The sequence below is a fragment of the Monopterus albus genome, unplaced genomic scaffold (genome assembly GCF_001952655.1).
Source record: "Monopterus albus unplaced genomic scaffold, M_albus_1.0 scaffold37.1, whole genome shotgun sequence".
Taxonomy (NCBI): domain Eukaryota; kingdom Metazoa; phylum Chordata; class Actinopteri; order Synbranchiformes; family Synbranchidae; genus Monopterus; species Monopterus albus.
This window is the reverse complement of record NW_018127917.1, coordinates 1,491,463-1,509,107: the sequence shown is the minus strand read 5'-3', so window position 1 is coordinate 1,509,107 and position 17,645 is coordinate 1,491,463. Positions and strand designations below refer to the sequence as shown.

Sequence of the window (17,645 nt, the reverse complement as noted above, 5' to 3'; positions counted from 1 at the left end):
AGAGGTCATTGCATTATTTATGAGTGTGAACTCCCAAAAAGATAGGGATGGATGTCTCAATGCTTGATTCAAAAAACATGGATATTTCCTGTGAATGAGGCTGTGTTGAGCTATTGATCCAATGTTGGATAACTACAGGCAATTTGTCTAATGAAGAACTTTCCCTCCTAGAATCCATAGCGCTATAATCACAACTCCATTCACTGACATGCCATTTTCCACCATCAACTGAACAGTGCACAAATGCACCGATACACTAACCCCTGTGCAGCTTTGAGATTACTTGGCATTTGCCAAGCTCTGGCCCTGCCTTGTCTCAGCAAATGCACAATCAATTTTACCTTCTTGTCTCCTGTTTCTAATCCCCCAACTACCTCCATTCCTTGCTGAATACAGTTCGGGTTCGCTACACTCACTCTGTTCGATGGTTTGTGCCCTATCAGGTGCGCTGGGGATCGAATGTCAGCTCTGTCAGGCAGCTTGTCTCAGTACCTGACAATGAATACCAGACAGTTGCGCCTTCTCCTCATCCTGTCTCTTATTATCCTTCACCTTGTCTCTCATGTGCTGATTGCTGCCTTACCTGGATGCTGTGCTCTGAAATGAACAGAAGTCACAACCATTACATAAAAACCATTTCCAAAGGCACTGTGATGAATAAAAGGCCCCATTACTTTATTTTTATACTTATTATCAGTTCAATACAAAGGCATATTAGAGGCCTTAGACCTTTTACGATTAATCAAAAGCACTTGAGGGTGAAGGCTTTTTATCTGATACCTTTTAACAAATGCATCCAATTTCACACAGATTAGAGTAATTAATTCTGATGGCTGGAGTGGAGTATCTTACTCATTGTCTTCTTAAGATTCTGCCACTGTGCCTCTCCTGTATATTTTACAGCTTTAGTATAGGCTGTGAACTTAGAATAGAATAGAGCAGGTAGCCCAAACTGGTTCTTTCTCTTTTTCTGAGACATCATATTTTACAGCACAATAAATAAAGCCTTGTCAGTCATTGTCAAGCTGACATGTTGTGAAATGCCTCATTAATGGCTTAATGTAACACAGTATAAAGGTGTTACCGTCTTTCCTGTCTGGCTATAGATATATATGTGCATGGCCAGTATGTGCTGATCTATAGTGCCAGTGTAACCTCACTCACTGAAGGTTTTTATGGGTATTTGCTGGACAGGACAGGCCCACCTCTCTGGTTTTGTCGTCAGGTTTACTGAGATAAAATTGCACAGTTTTCATTAAAAATAATCACTCTTGGGGAGAAGAATGAAAGTACGCTGTATATTTTCCTAATAAATCCTGCAACAGCCACTCTGCAGCTGCAAGAGATAACAAAGAGAAGATCACTGTTGTTATGGACATGGTATAAATTCTCAGTTGTTTAAAGGGCTAATTCAGTTTTTTTATATCCTCAGAGTTTGCTGTAATGTATATAGATGAATACTTTATTCTACATGGAAAATATCAAGAAAATTGATGTCATGCTGTATGTGAAACAGTTTACTCCAGCAAGCATGTGGGGTAAAATGCAATCCCTAAAGTGGTGTCACCAAATGTTACCTTCCCAAGGTCATCCATACAATAACAGGATACTGTCTCAGAGCCACAAAGAAGATATCAGGTGCTTGTGGGATAAATAAGCTGCCTCATTCCTGTAGTCATTACTCCCCTGTCAATCAGTCTCCCCACAGAAATCTTAGACAATAATGACTTTACAAATGATAACTGCTATTGAACTGCCAGTAACAAATGTATTCAGCTGTTCTTTAGAATTCAAGTCACTAATTGATCTGTAATCTCCTTAGAACAGTATACAGTATGTGGCTATTGAAGCAGCATGTAATAGTTTAACGTCAGTCGCACATGTGTAAATGACAGGCAGAATACTGTATGTGTTGAAGTACTGCATGTGAAAGGTGTCAAAGCGCACATGAGTGTACATTTATGCCATTTTCTTTTATATGAATTAGTAAGGGATTATTGATTTCTTAAAATTTACTCTAAAATGTAAGGGACAATTCATGCTTTACAATTAGTCCAGGGGAGGTTTGTTTTTATGCAGTTTAAATGTTCTGACAGTCATTTATGTTCACCTTTTCTCTGTAGAAAGCAACAGAACTGCATAACTAATCTTTTAACCTGATGCAGGAAAGGTAGAAATGTGAAGGATTTATCAGGTAATTATTTTCAAGGATTTATAATACAACCATTGGAGTGTTGAAGACGTCTCAGTAGGGTTTCCACCAGATTTCATTCTGTTTCATTTTAGGAAAGTTTGAAGGCCTGCACAGTCTATTTGCATGAACACTGGTATTTTGTACCTCTGCTGTACTTTCATAGTGGACAAAATCCAGTAACTGAAATGTGAGCTTACATCTTACCGACTATACAACAGACACATACAATACATATGCACATCCTTGAGGTTTAACAGGTTTCAAAGTAACTTTGGAGACTGACAACTAAACATTGATCTCCTCTTCTTTTTGTTAGGGTGACCAAACAGCTCACCATGGCAGAAGAGCTAGACCATGAACATGACCGTTCTTAAAAAACAAATCTTTCTCTCTCTTTCACACACACACACACACACACACACACACACACACACACACACACTCCTTTCAGCAGATAAACTGGTAAAGTCATACATAAAGTCACTGAGTTAAATGCATTATTTGTTGAAACTGATAAGACATCTTGGGGGCATATCATGTTATTGCACTTAATGGTTTCTGCAGTGATGCTGAACTCACTGTACTGGAATTATTATGGTGAATAACAGCACATTATCTTGTGACAAATTACTGTAATATCAACTAATTATTGCATATACCTGTACAAACTACCAACTAGTGCTGTTTATATAGTCACATTAATTTTGCTCTCTTCTAGTATTAGAACTCAAACAAGAGCCTTAATGAGCTTTAGTGGGACTTAGACCTAAGGCTATATTTCAAATGATACAACATGGATGTGTGAAACATGTAGGAAGTTACTGTGTGGCCCATACAGTCTATGGTGTGGCCTGAGTAAACAGTTTTTTTATTGTAATCAATTCACTTGATGTGCATAACCAACAAACAGTAATGAGACTTTTAACTAACAAAATTATAGCAGTTCATTTTGTCACCCTTTTGCTTCCATGTGTATAATTTTTAACAAACTAATGTAAATTTGAATTGCAGCAGCTGACTCACTGTGTAGCTTGTTAGAGCTGTGTTCAGCTCTGCAGAGATTTGGTGCCAATTACTCGCTGAATCCTTCCATAATTAGGCTTCATACAGGAAATGTGGGATTCCTCTAGTACTGTACATTCAATCATAGTAGGAGGATGTACAGTACACTTTAAATAGATCACTATATTATGCCACTTATTAAGCATCCTCTCAGCTTGTCTCCACCCCTCTCTGTTTCCTTCAGGGATGAACAGGAGGCTGCCTCAGCCATACACTGAGCCTACGCATTATGTGCTCTTCAGTATGTTGATCTATCATTTCATAACATGTTGTGAAAGTGGAAGATGAGAGATACCTATCATTTAAAGTCCAGAAAGTGCATAACGTCTGGTTCATACAGCATCCTACTATATGTGAGGAAGCTCCCCATGTGTTACAAAAGTGGGGTCGCATACGACTTTAGCTTTGTGTAGCTGTCAACATACAACATCCTTTTGTGTTATATTTTGGGTATTAGCTGGTTAACAATGCCACAGGCTTCATAAAATGTCCTTGATGAGCAGCTGCCACTGTTTTAACTGCCCTTTTAAGGTAAAAACAAAAAAGTTATAACAAGCATTGATAGCTTCTACACGCTGCCACTATGATTTATTTGTTTTACTCTGAAGCCGTGTGGTCCCTCTTATTACACTGGTGATGATTTTAGGCTGAACTGATTCAGTCATTAAGCGGTTGCCAGGTACAGTGTAGATAAAACACAAACTGTATGACTCGAAAATGATGCTGATGCTTTATTGTCCCATGACATCCAAGTATCCAGCAGGGCATTTCACAGTAAGGCAGTTTAGTTTCAGCATATAGTGTAAGTATATTGTATGTCATACACAATCCTTTGTGTCTGTTAAATGAGTCTTAAAAGTTTAAACAACACCCACTGTAAACAGCTTACAACAGTCTAACACCTTTAGAGATCATTTTATGAATATGTGCATCCCTGATGACTTTTATGCATATTTAAGAAATAATCTGTATTTTGTTACAAAACTCTGGAGTTTTGTTTTTGAACTCCTATTTCTATGGCATTTAAGTTTGAATTTTAAACAGAAAAAGATAGACCTTTGTCTTTTTAATTTAATAACATGGGATAAAAGACTTACAGTAAATTCACACCATGTGAGAAATGATGAATTATGACTTCAGAGTGCAGTACTAAGCATCACCAGCAGGGGTGCAAAGGCACATTACAGAACCTCAACAAAACAGCAGCCAACATGTCAAAGCTCCCCAGAAGTCTTCTGGTCGTTCACTATGCGGGCTTATATACACAGAAAGGTAGAATCCCAGAATGAATTGCAGCATGAAGTGAAGTGCAGCTTTGCTAAAAGCTCATTTCATTACACACTCCATAGGTCCATCAGTTTTGATCATAGAAAGCTCCTGATTGGTTTGCTTTGTTCCTGGGCATGTACTGAGTCTACAGTACCAATCTTTATTTGTCACTGCATCTGTCAATCTCCTGAATTTGTCTGTAATGTTGTTTTTATGGTTGCATACTGCTGACAAACTATTAAAACTATGGAATTCAACTGCAGGGCAAATCTTAATGTTCCTAATTGCTTCTCCTTCACTCTCATCTTTTCCTTGGGTCTTAGTCCTGCCTATGTAAGATGCGAGGAAAAGATGCAAGGAGAAAATGTAAGGACAAAGGAATGGAGAAACATGTTATTAATGACATGTCCATTCCTCTGATCCTTCAGTTGAAGTATCCAATCACAAACTGATTTCCAATAAAGGGCCATGTTGGTCCACAAGACTTCCTCAAAGAATGCTTGCAAACACAGTATTGCATATTTATATTGCCCCAGTTGATAAACAGTTCCCAGAAGATGACATTAGCAATAACATCTGGCATCCTACCTAACTCAGTGTTTCTTTATTCTTACTTTTGGCAAAGAACACAGAGTCATAACAAGAGTCTCCAACACACACAGTTCAAGAAGTTCAATTTTCACTCCTTCAAGCGCTCAAGCTGGTAATCATGACAAGAGAGCATGTACACCCTGAGACTGCTCACAGGGTGTTGCAGCTGTTGTTTTTGTCGCTAAAATATGCACATGTTGACATCTGATTAATTGGCCACGTCTCTGCTTCACCTCAGAGAAGCACCAGATACCAGGATAAACACCTTAGATCAAACATTTGATGCCTGGCTGCAAAGTCAGCTGCAAAGACTTAGCTTTGCATCAGCTAATTGTTTTCATTTAATAAAACAAGGCCACATGTTTCACAGTTTGACTGGACATACAACAACATTTCATAATTTGTGTGTGCTTACTAGTTCCCTATTCAAAATTACTCAGCTCTTTTTTCCAATATGCAGCACAAGACTGCTATCTTATAATAACCTGCCAAATACTTTCACACTGAGCTAAATAAAACAGCATTTTATAGAACACGTTTGTTCCATCTCAAGCATGTTGGGGGAATGACGTGGAAAATGAAAATGTGCCAACATAACTTCTCAATCCCTTGGTGAATATTGTAGAAACCCAAATGTTTTTTTTTTTACCTTAAAAATAGAACAAAGGGAATGACATAGATCTTTTGACGAACTGAGATAAAACTGTGTAAAACGGGCCTAATATTACTGTATCAACAAAAAATTCAGGGTCTTAACATTAGTGTAAACAATCAACTAGTCACTCTCATGAATTGTAAAGGTTGACAGTGATTCGCATGTTAGACATCTTGATATAGTGCAGTAGAGAAACGCATGTAAATATGCAACACAAAGTGTGCAAGAAGTGAATGTGTTTTTCTGAAGCAACTGTAAATCTGAAGAAAGTCTTAAGAATGACTCACTGTGAAACACATGATCAGTCTTTATAACAGCTACTGACAATGCGCTTCTAGGTCCATTTATTGTTCTGAAGTGTTTTCCTGTCACTTTGGATACACACTGTAACAATATCAATACTGTATCACATAGGTTTAATGATGTTTTCCCAAAAAGAAACAGCTACCAAGCCAGAAAGAAAGTGTTTAAAATAACAAATGTAATAGATTTTATCAGTTGGGAGCTGAAACGGTCCTTTTATTACTTGGCCATAGTGGTGCACATTTGTTAAAGTGCAGAGAGGTATTCATTAAGACAAATGTTATGTGATATGGTTGATAACATCAGCAAGATCATATCATAATTAAAATCTGTATTAGCTTTGAAATATGTCAGATCTTCAAGGCATAGCTCAGATCTGGGAGGTTCATGTAGGCCAGCATGGGGCACATCAAAATAGTTTGGACTTGGCTGTAAATCCTGTGTGTGCACGGTGACTTAAAACCAACTCTAGATGCTAAAAGTGTGGATTATTTGTGGGTGACAAAGTGAAGTTAAAAAAGAGGGATCATTTTAGTTCTAAGATTGTCTGCTGAATTGTTCAACTTCTAGACTAAATGTTTTAGAAAGCAACCAGCAATGACCAGTCAGAAGAAGGTAAATGAGAGGCAGGCTGTGCCTTTGATTAATCTATTAGCTCTTAAACATTTAATTTAGAAATTCCACAATGTGGCCCGCAGCTTTAATTTTTTATCTTAAATTTTATATTTTAAAATTATAGGGCATTTTTGCAAAACAGTGAAGGGTGCAAAGGTGGCTCTATGGTCTGCAGCTGTGCTGTATTGTCTTTATTTGCACTAACAGTTGCACTTAATAGCAAATCAAGGGAATAGAGGAAATGACTTGTTACTGGCCAACACACAAATCACCTGATAGTCAGTAGGCAGGCAAATAATTACAGGAGCCAGGCTATGTATTTAATAAGACACACAGCTACAGCGCAATGGGACAAACTGGTGTTTCATGTGACAGGTCTAATTTCTCTTTTAAACCACTATGATGTAGTGTTTAATGTTTAAAGGCACAAAACACAGATCTATAGTCTTAGGTTATCTCAGTTCCAACTTCACTGCCCCTCATCGACATTAACAGCTGTTGTGGCATAAAAGAGTCAACTTTGCAGCTTTCTAGTACTTATTCTTTATAATATATAATGACAAATGGACATAGTTTGCATATGAAAGAAACTTATAGTCTGTGCATTAATTTTCCTGGTGTAGGATCTTTTGGTGTGTGGAAGTGTGCATGTGTCATAAAAATAAAACAACCTCATTTTCTCAGAGAGAAGCAATTGACTTCCATAAATGTCTTGATTGCCTCCATCCTCTTTGGTGTAAGACCTTTTTGGATGTGCTTCTCATTGCATTTACCCTCCTTGTAGCACATTGGATTAAAGACTGCTTTCCAAATCCTGTGAGGCTCCCACTAATATAATGTCAAATTGATCTGTCAGCCAGAGGCCCTCTGAATCTGGGACACTCTACCCATCCCAAAGGCATGATTACCAATTAAAATGCTGCACTACATCCATGGAGCAACTGGTGGCTGCTGCTGGTTGATTTGAAAATTTTAACATTAGGGGTTCACTGGTCAGTACATGTCCCCGCTTCAGTGCCGTCCTACTTTTGTTCACTAATGATCCAGCAGAGCAGCGACGTTGCACCTCTGAACTCCACATGACCCCATTCATCTGTAAACTAGAGCTATGAACCTCATCCTTAATTTGCAGAATAAGTGCTGCTTTGCCCTTAAAATGTATAACCCTGCCAACATTTATGAATTTTAATTCTTTATCCCTGGCTGTAACCGCATAGCATTTATCTTATGTGACTGTTACCAACAGATGAAGCGTGTTTGTCATTTTGATGCAGTTACTTGACGGAAAAAGGCATTGTGGTCTAAAGTGTGAGCCAGTGATGTGACAACGCATTCCCTGCAAGCACCAGATATGACTGTCAGAGGTAACATAACAATGTTTGTAGTTTTGACAAAGACGTGAATCACCTGGCACTTTGAGTGTGTCCCACTGGGCCTCGGCACACCCTGTGCTACTGTGTGTATTTCTGCTCATGAGGGCCAGAGGGAGAGAAAACTTCACAGACCTGAAAGGTGATCAGAGGCAATGTCGAGATTGATGGATTCAAAGACATGCCTTGGCACATTTATGTGCTCAGGGAGAGTCAGCTAACGATCTGTGGCATATGGACAATTTCTCTTATGGCACTGATCATTTCCTAATCAGAATAGTGCCCCTTAAGGCTGCCATGCTGGATGAATTTCAACCTCTTGCAGAGATGTCAAGGCTGAATGATGCACATCGGCAACAAAAGTCTGAGGGGTGAATATTGAGTTCCACAAGGTCATAGATCTTCTTTCATTTTATTGCAGTTGTTTCTAAATAAATAATTATCAATTATGGGAACTTGTACTCAAAATCAATGCATATCTATGTCTAAATTGCATTTATATGGCACTCAGGTCTTTATAATCTCACCATGGACAATTTACACTCAGCTAGCTGAGCACGTCAGTGATTCCCACTTACACAAAGCAAGCCCATACACACACCTTCCTGTGGCATACATGGGTAACATTTGCATAATATAGTTTGTGCACTCAAAGAAATATGGGTAAAAAATGATAAATTAAAAGTGGATAAAACCATCATTTACCTTAATTACTGCAAAAGGTTTGTCAGTTTTTTTAAGGCAAGATATTGTAAGATCATAAATCACACATGATTCTCTTATTCCCTTGGGTGAGACACACTCCTTCAGTGATATAAAGACATGCCTCCAGGAGGAGCAACACACGGCGTCTGTTCACCTCACACAGAGGAACATGGAATTTATATGACATTTATGTCAATATAAATAAATGTGTAATACAAGTTTATAGTGATAAAAAGTCCTTTGTCACTGGATTTGCTTGTTTATTAACAGGGCAGCTACTGTTCAGTTTACTGTAAAGGTCACTGAATATTTATTCTTTTATTTTTTTATTTTCTGGTTAAAGTGTATTAGATTCAGTACAGGTATGTTTAATTCTAACACTGGCAGTGATTTTGCCAAGTGATCTTGTTTGTTAAAGACAGAATTAAGACATTCCTTGAAGCAATGTATAACAGCAAGCAGTGCAATGAATCATTATCCAGGAATTTTTGAAAAAGAAATATAAATAGAATGTGTATTCTTTATCCTGTCAGTGGAAACATGACAGTTTCTAATGTTACTGCTACACATTTTCAACATACATTAGTCAAACTCAGCTAATGTTGTTTTTGTGTCTTTATTATATTTTATATTTATGTGGATTAATCAGACAGTGGCTGCACATTCTCCTCTTCTGGAAGAGGCTAATCATTATCCTACAACTCCATCACCTGCACCAAGCTGGCATACTAAACTAAGCAAATTTCAACCTTTTATGTGATAATGAATTGTTACTGCTGAATTTCAGATTGTACAATGTACTATACAGTATGTCCTATGTTTCACACAGGATTCAGCTGTGGTCTGCTGTGGCAAAACCCTGTGTTGTCTGACCCATGCATCCACCCCACCCTGCTCCTAACATGGACATTGTGGCTCTACAAACTACAGGTATGTCACTTAACTTCCTCCTTCGGTTGTGTCAGAATTACTACAGTCGCCAACATGTCACTGTTGGTCATAATAACCAAGCACATACTGTATGAGCTAGTTATTTTTACAGGAGAGTTTCTGGTGATAAAAGTGTCTGACATCTGACTGTAGTTCTCATTATAGTGTAAACTACTGAGTATGTAGTGGGTAGGGAATTAATGAATTAGGGAATAATTTTTGACACAGCTTGTGTCTCACATCCTTCACTGTCATGTTGACTTTGTGATGCAGTGAACAAGATAAAAACATAGCCAGTGTTCATTAAATGGCTGCTGTTTCCCTCATATCAAATGGTGCTGAATTTAAAAAAAAAAACAAAAAAAAAACAAACATTAAGAAGCACGGTGGGCAGCACGGTGGCACAGTGGTTAGTGCCGTTGCCTCACAGCGAGAAGGTTCCGGGTTCGGGCCCCACCTGGGACCTTTCTGTGTGGAGTTTGCATGTTCTCCCCGTGCTTGTGTGGGTTCTCTCCGGGTACTCCGGCTTCCTCCCACAGCCCGAAGACATGCAGCTTAGGTTGATTGGTGTCTCTAAATTGCCCATAGGAGTGCGTGTGTGTGGTTGTTCGTCTATGTGTTAGCCCTGTGATGGATTGGCGACATGTCCAGGGTGTACCCCGCCTTCGCCCGATTGCCGGCCGGGATTGGCTCCGGCCCCCCCGTGACCCCGTTCAGGGACTAAGCGGTAGAAAATGAATGAATGAATGAATAAATAAGAAGCACTATATTAAAATAATCTACACACGGCTCAGTCTTGCCTCAGGATGGCTGCACTCTTGGGGTAAATCACTTAATTATCTGGGTAGTAAATAAGAGAAAAGAGTCTTCTATCAGGTTGATCACAGCTCTGTTGGAGATGAGGTACAATAAGCAGCTTATCTGCCTTGCAATTAAAGGGATTTTCTTTTTCTTGAGCCGCATTTTTTAACACAGTTAATAAGCAACTTTGCAGTGTATCATCAGAGGAGTGATTTGGATTAACAGAAATTGATGAAAAGTTCATATGTTATGGTTGCAAAGCAGGAATTACTTTATTAGGTGTGGGTAATTCATGTGAGATGTGATTGTCAAAGGCTTGTTTTGAGTACTTTGGTGGTTTGAATCAACCTATCTAGTGCTTTCAAACCTCACCACCCACCCCAAATCAATATCAGTCTCATTCAGCAAGTTAAAGCCCCTGTTAAAGGATTTAGTGGGTAATGGGACAGGTAACTCCTGACGCCTCCTCCTGTGTGTTGGCTTACAGTATAATGAATCCTGAGAATGCAGCAGAAGGGCAAGGTATTTACCCTGGCTGCAAGGCAACTGCCGTCCATCCTGCAAACACCTTCGCTGCCACACTGAAACCCAGTAATGAGCTGACAGCTGCAATGTTTACACTCTGATTGCCACTTCGGTTTGAGGGGCTGATGCCTGGCTTAGTCTCTTGACATTAATGATGCTATAGCCAACATGGCTCACCTTTCAGCTGACTGTCACAGATTCTTTTGAGGAATCCTCTTGGTAGTTTCTATAAATGATGACTTTGAGTGAATGTTACTGCATATTTTACATTTGTGAATAACATATGACACAGTGCAATGTAGATGTACATCTGTCTAATTAGTGTAAAGTTTAAAGTGCGCCTGCAACAAAGAGAGCAGTCTTATGTCCCACTAAATCAGAGCTTGTAGATTTGCATGATGCATGCTTCTGTTAACATTGTACCAACCCTAGCCCACAGTTAAAGGAGTGATGTCCAAAACAATCCCATAACAAGTGCATGTAAGTATTATGTACCTTTTTAGTAGAAAATCAACCAAAAATGGGCTGGTAAACTTGTTTGTTTAGTGGGTGAATGTTCAGTTATAACACTCAATTACATATCTCCTGGTGAAGGTTTCATGATCAGCAACTTGGTTTGATTTTATTTATTTATAATAATTACACCTAACTTAGTATTATTCCATGCAGTATTTTTTCTCAAAAATAGGTTGTTTATAATATGAAAAGACATAGACAGAATATTTAAAGACAATCATCAGCCAAGTCAGCCATTTCCATTATAGACACATACAAGCACTTACCTTGAAGTAAAGGTAAACAGCTTTTAAAACCCTACATTATCCATTTATTTGCCTTTTTTAAAGTCAGCTCAGACTATGGTTAACTCAAAGGAAGAAATCACGTGAAAAGCTTCCTGAATGCTCCTCAGCCGCCAGTCTCCATTTGCTTGTATGCCGAAAAAGGTTCTCAGCTCCTCTGTGGCTGGTGAGTGGGCTAATACTCCTCATTAGAGAGGTGACCTTTCTGGAAATTGCCAGTGTGCACTCCTCGCCACCCTCTGATTACCTCAGTTACTCTGGCTAAAATCAAATACCCTGGTTATTCTCACAAGTCAGGAAAACACATTTTATTGATGCTTCTCTTGGCAGTCTTACCGGAAAGTGGAGGGGGTGGTGAGGAATGGACTGGACATGATGATTGTACCCATGTGTTTTGAAAGAGATTCTGGTAACAGTGGGATACTGTAGACATGTGAAGAAAGGAGTGCTTGCCAGTGTCTGGGTTTACTCTGACAAATAGTGAAAGAAAATAATAGCTGTTCACACCGGTTGTGTGTTTCATTTTTCTCTGCACTATATACATTGGTTCAGACCTTCAAATTCAATTTGTTTGTTTTTGATTTGGCAAAATGTTGCTAAAACAACTCAACAAACTTCCATCAAAGAAATGCTGAATTGACTCTGTGACTTGTGAGAGAAACTGTAGTGCTGACTATCTTTGGTTGGGCAGAGGTGCAGTGTGCAAGAGTGCAGTCCTGTCACAGTCAGGAGCACCGAGAGCTACGAGAGAGTAGCTTGAACTACAGACTATACTACTGTTGACTTTTTAGAAGAAATATGTTTAAATTGCTTTATATACATACATACATGTATTATAAAGCATATTGTAAACCCCAAACTCCATGTTAACCTTTTCAGCCATGTACTAGTACTGTAGTAGTAGGATTATAATCTGTCCAATATACAATAAGACCGGTAGCTTGAACAGCGTTAGCTAACCCTAGCTAACAGCGGACCGTTGTAACATTTGTTTAAAAATATTTTACAGTATAGGCTGTCCTATAAACAGCAACCAGTTTTGTTTTGTTCTTTTGCATTTATATCAAATAGTTTTGCAATCGAGGTGTGTTCCAAGTAGCCTACAGTTTGAAGAGGGAGTTAGCTAACTTGTGTTTCCTTGTGCTATTACCCACTAGTTAAGCAGTGATGTAACATTCTGTTTCTGTGTCCAAACTATAGTGATAGAGAGAGAGAGAGAGATTGGAATAAATTTATTAGGACATAATAATAACCCACAAGTAGAATGTTACGTCACACTTAACAAGTGGATAGAGCTGACTGTACAACCTCAAACGGGACGGAATGGGAAGATTTCCAGATGGAAGTGGAGACTACAATCACCTAGCTGTCTCTCAGTACCTGTCAGTTTTGCAATACAAAAATTCTAAATATTATTTCTCTCACAAAGTCGGCTGTACAAATGATGGACTTGTAAGAAACTACAGCAATATTTTTCTTTAATGTGCATTTTCTTTGTTTTTACTTTTACTGTCTGCTGTCATATACGGTAATCCAAATTATGATAATATACTGTTAAAATAAATGACAGTAGATGCACTGTAAAATATCATAACAATAAAATGTTGGCATCTCTGCTGCCAGTATTTTATTGATATTTTACTGTAATCCAGTATACGGTGTTATATTGTTAAAATAAATTACAGTAGCTGCTTTCTAAAATAACAGTAAAATGCTGGCATCTCTGCTTGCAGTCTTTTGCTGTTGTTTTACAGTCAAATTCAAAACAGTGATTCTTCCAGTGGGCTATTCATTTTGTTTATTCATTAGAAAAAAGAACATACAATACTGTGACAATCACATATACAGTTTCCTATTTCACATATCTTAGTTGACCTTCATGCATGATTTTGAGAGAATGAGATGATGAGAAAATGATTTTAATTTCATTTTCCCCCACAAAACACACTTCACTACTCCCTTCATAATAATCTCAAAGCTGACTGAAATCTGATTTTCAAAGACAACTGTTCAAAGCTTCTTTCAGCTGCAGTGGATATGCTGAACTCACGGGAGCAAAATAAATAAGAGCTTAAGCACATCTAATAGACAAACAATTGAGTTAAAAGATGGAAGACAATGTAAGCCAGGTTATTGAGGGTTAGGTAACATGCTCGGAAAGTTCACTCATAACCTCAGCTTTGCCTTGAAAGCAGAGACCTGATCAAATCTTCCAGAAAATACAAGCAAATGTAGAAGCATGTTTAGTGTGAAACCGATGCAGTGCTGCAGATCAAGTTGAAGGCTCCTCTGCTAAAAATGGCATAAAATAAGTTTTTTGAGAGGTGGTTGCTGTAGTACCTGGCAGCTTTCACAGCCTTTTCCATAATCACACAAGGCTCCAGGTGGCAGTCCTGGCAACCTTGCATTCCTGGATGCCAAAACAAAATGATGTTAAACACAATGTTAATCTTCTCATTCTGTAATAAGAATGCCTTTTTAGCACACAAAACACATACTGTACACCCAAACAGCATAAAGCAGCATGATGTTTTGTCATGGGGAAATGTTCCAGTTGGATATGCTCTGATGAGCTTCACCTATACACAGCCACACTTCGATATCCATATTCTGCTACAGGAGGAAGCTTTCATAGGCTCTTTCAAGAAGTCATTCAGAGACTTTAAAATGCTGCTTTTCAGGCATGCAGCAGTAATAAGGATGCATTATAAATGCCAAATGCTTGCATTAATGAGAGATTGTGTGAAATAACAAGAAGTTGGGAATTTAAAAGGTGCAGACATGGTATTAGTGCTGAAGGAAACCCAGTCTGAATCTGTTATTATAGTATGAAGTGATAATGCATCTGAAGAAGCACTGAAACTGTTTTTCTGTCTTTTGCCTTTTATAAAATTTTATGTAGCATCAAGAGCTCTGATTGCATGTAAAAGCTAAAGTGTTTTTTTTCTTCTTCTTCTTTTCCTCCATTGCTGAGTCCTACTGTATCTTCATGGAAACAGGAAACCATTCTAAGATCTTCTGTTACGAGATGTGCTAACAAAATTACTTAGGCTGTTTAGTCACTATCCCTGTAATGTTTTAACCCATTTTCACATCCATTTGGTGCCTTTCAGGTTCAGCTTGAATTTTTATGTGCCACTGTAAAGTTACATCCAACTTTGTAATGCTCACAAAGAGTCTTTGGGACATTTGTGGCTTTAACAAATGTGCCACAGAAAGAAAGGTTTTACTGCATTAGCCATGGTTATAATCCCATTGCAAATAATCAGAATGATTTTACATGGAAAATGAAATAGAAAAACACAAACACATTATTATGAAGCTGTGAGATTTGTTACATGCACCTTTTATGTATTGCCAAGGCCATAATTAGCATTATTGGATATCACCAATCATGTCATGAGGTTAAACAGAATAGGAAAAGGGGATTTTTACAAGAATGCCTCATAATATACAAGAACATGGAGTCCTAAATACATTAAGGAGAACCAGACACCAGATTACAAGATGGTACCAACTTCCTTTTACTGAAAGTTGCTCAGCAGTGCCTACATCGAAAAAACCTGCATGTTTCCTGATTCCAGCCATATAAATTCATTGTTTCACAGTAGTTGCTTTTCAAATTGTCCTTTTCCTCTACCTCTTCCTATTGTTGTTGCTCTTCTTCTAAACTTTGGTGGTTAGCAAGCAACATCAGGTGCATTGCTGCCACCTTTTTAACAGGAGTACTGTATGTCAAGACAACTGACCTACCAAACTTTCAAATTCTTGTAAATAATCCAGTACAAGCTCATAGGTGACTCCTCTCCATTGTCCTCTCCTCTGTGCTCTACTGCAGAAACTATTAGTCATTTCTTTGACTTGATCTGACCTGATCTTCCCACTATCACCACTAACATGTCGAAGTTTTTATTTTTGCTTTGAAATACCACAACAATTACTGGATGGACTGATTACAGCTATTCACGCCCCCCTCATGATGAATTGTACTGACTTTATTCTTATCCCTTAATTTTCCTCTATTCTATTTCATCAGGTCTAGAAAATGTTATCATGCCAGCATGCTAAACAGCAACAACATTCATGGTTAACATTACACCTTCTTCACACTGGTATGATAGATTTATTGTGAGCATGTTTACATGTGGCTGAAAACACTGCTGTACTTAAGCCACACAAACCATTGCTGAAGACTCTCAGTCTAGTTTCTAAAAATCATTTTCTTTGTGGAAAATAATCAGCTTTATTCTGCCTTATATGCAGATCACAATCAGGCTACTTTTCCAGGAAAATATTTTAGTACTGTCCCAAAAAGCAAAAGGGATGCAGATTTTTAATTTCTAATGAGAAACATTAACAAGTAAGCAGGTGTCCAAACAACAACTATGGCTTTGAGCAATTAATCATTGTTAAATCTGGCTCTTTTAATTCCATCTACTTTCATTAAGGCTGAGATTTTACACTTTGGGTAAAGATGCGACTTCTTAGCAAGAATAATTCACAGAGCACCTGAGATACAAATTATGCATACATGTTCTCAAGCCACACTTTTCTGCCTCCTCATACTAGAGCAACTTCATAGACATCCAGGAAACAGAATTTCACAAGCACCAAATATAACTCCTGAGTGTGGCAGGAACCAAGGAAACTTTCAAATGAACTCACCTGCTAAACCTGCAAGGTGTCTATCAAAATTTTACTATTCCCCCACAGTTAGAAAGCACCGCAGTGCAGGTGCAAAGATTTTTCATGAGAGAAAATTGGAGACAAAGACAAGGTGAGAAGGAAAGAGACATTAATAAACAAATTGTGAACCCTCCATGTCTCCATTATCCAACACTTTCTTGCCGTTATTCTTGCCCAAATCTAACAGCTGGTGGCACAAAAAGGGAGAGCATTTGTTTTGATGTTTGTACAGAGTTGAGGCAATTTATTGGATAGGGATTTAGCAAATCAGAATTCATTGCAGAAACTTTCTGATCCTGGAGGTTCAAGGGCTCTGGATAAACAAGACTGATTGTTTCAGAGGCATGCATATACTACCCCTATTTGAGCACACGCTATTACGCTCAGACAGCTATAAGCTAGACTCACGTTGAAGGGATTTTGCAGAAATCAGTGGATTTCTTTATGCAAGTGAAGCAAGCATTGAGACATTTCTTGACAAACAAAATGTTAAATGTTGAGTCCTGCTCAGACAATATGTATGACAGACTAGCTCATCAGGGTCCAAAACAAAAAGTGCAGCTGTCATGACATTACTGACAATAGCTAACAGCAAACAATACTAAGAATATACTGAACATATCACAGCCATTATCATCATTATCCTTTAATATGGCCCTAGAGTTCAGAGGGTAAAAGCATCTCTAGTGATACCTTGTAGAAGGTGTTGACAGACTGAATTCATAATATTTTGCCACACAACAAACAAAAAATGTAATATTTCTGCAGGTCCCGTCAGAAGCACCCATAGTTCACCAACTTTACTTTAAGACTGAGCCTGCATTTAAGATCTTAATTTTCCTGAGAACATAATCTCAGTGAGGTTATTCAATTAGCAAACCATCCATCCATCCATTTTCTTCCGCTTATCCGGGGCCGGGTCGCGGGGGCAGCAGTCTAAGCAAAGATGCCCAGACCTCCCTCTCTCCAGACACTTCCTCCAGCTCCTCCGGGGGAATGCCGCGGCGTTCCCAGGCCAGCCGAGAGACATAGTCCCTCCAGCGTGTCCTGGGTCTTCCCCGGGGCCTCCTCCCGGTGGGACATGCCCGGAACACCTCCCTAGGAAGGCGCCCAGGAGGCATCCGAAAGAGATGCCCGAG

The 17,645-nt window shown here is 38.6% G+C and overlaps 1 long non-coding RNA gene across 2 annotated transcripts in view; it reads left to right on the top strand.

The window, feature by feature from the left end:
- LOC109959143 (uncharacterized) overlaps window positions 1–17,645 on the top strand; it is a 266,643-nt gene that overhangs the window by 137,861 nt on the left and 111,137 nt on the right. For both annotated transcript variants that reach the window (XR_002274769.1, XR_002274770.1), the window contains exon 5: window positions 9,594–9,694. This is a non-coding gene — a long non-coding RNA (uncharacterized LOC109959143). The remainder of the gene's footprint in view (window positions 1–9,593; window positions 9,695–17,645) is intronic.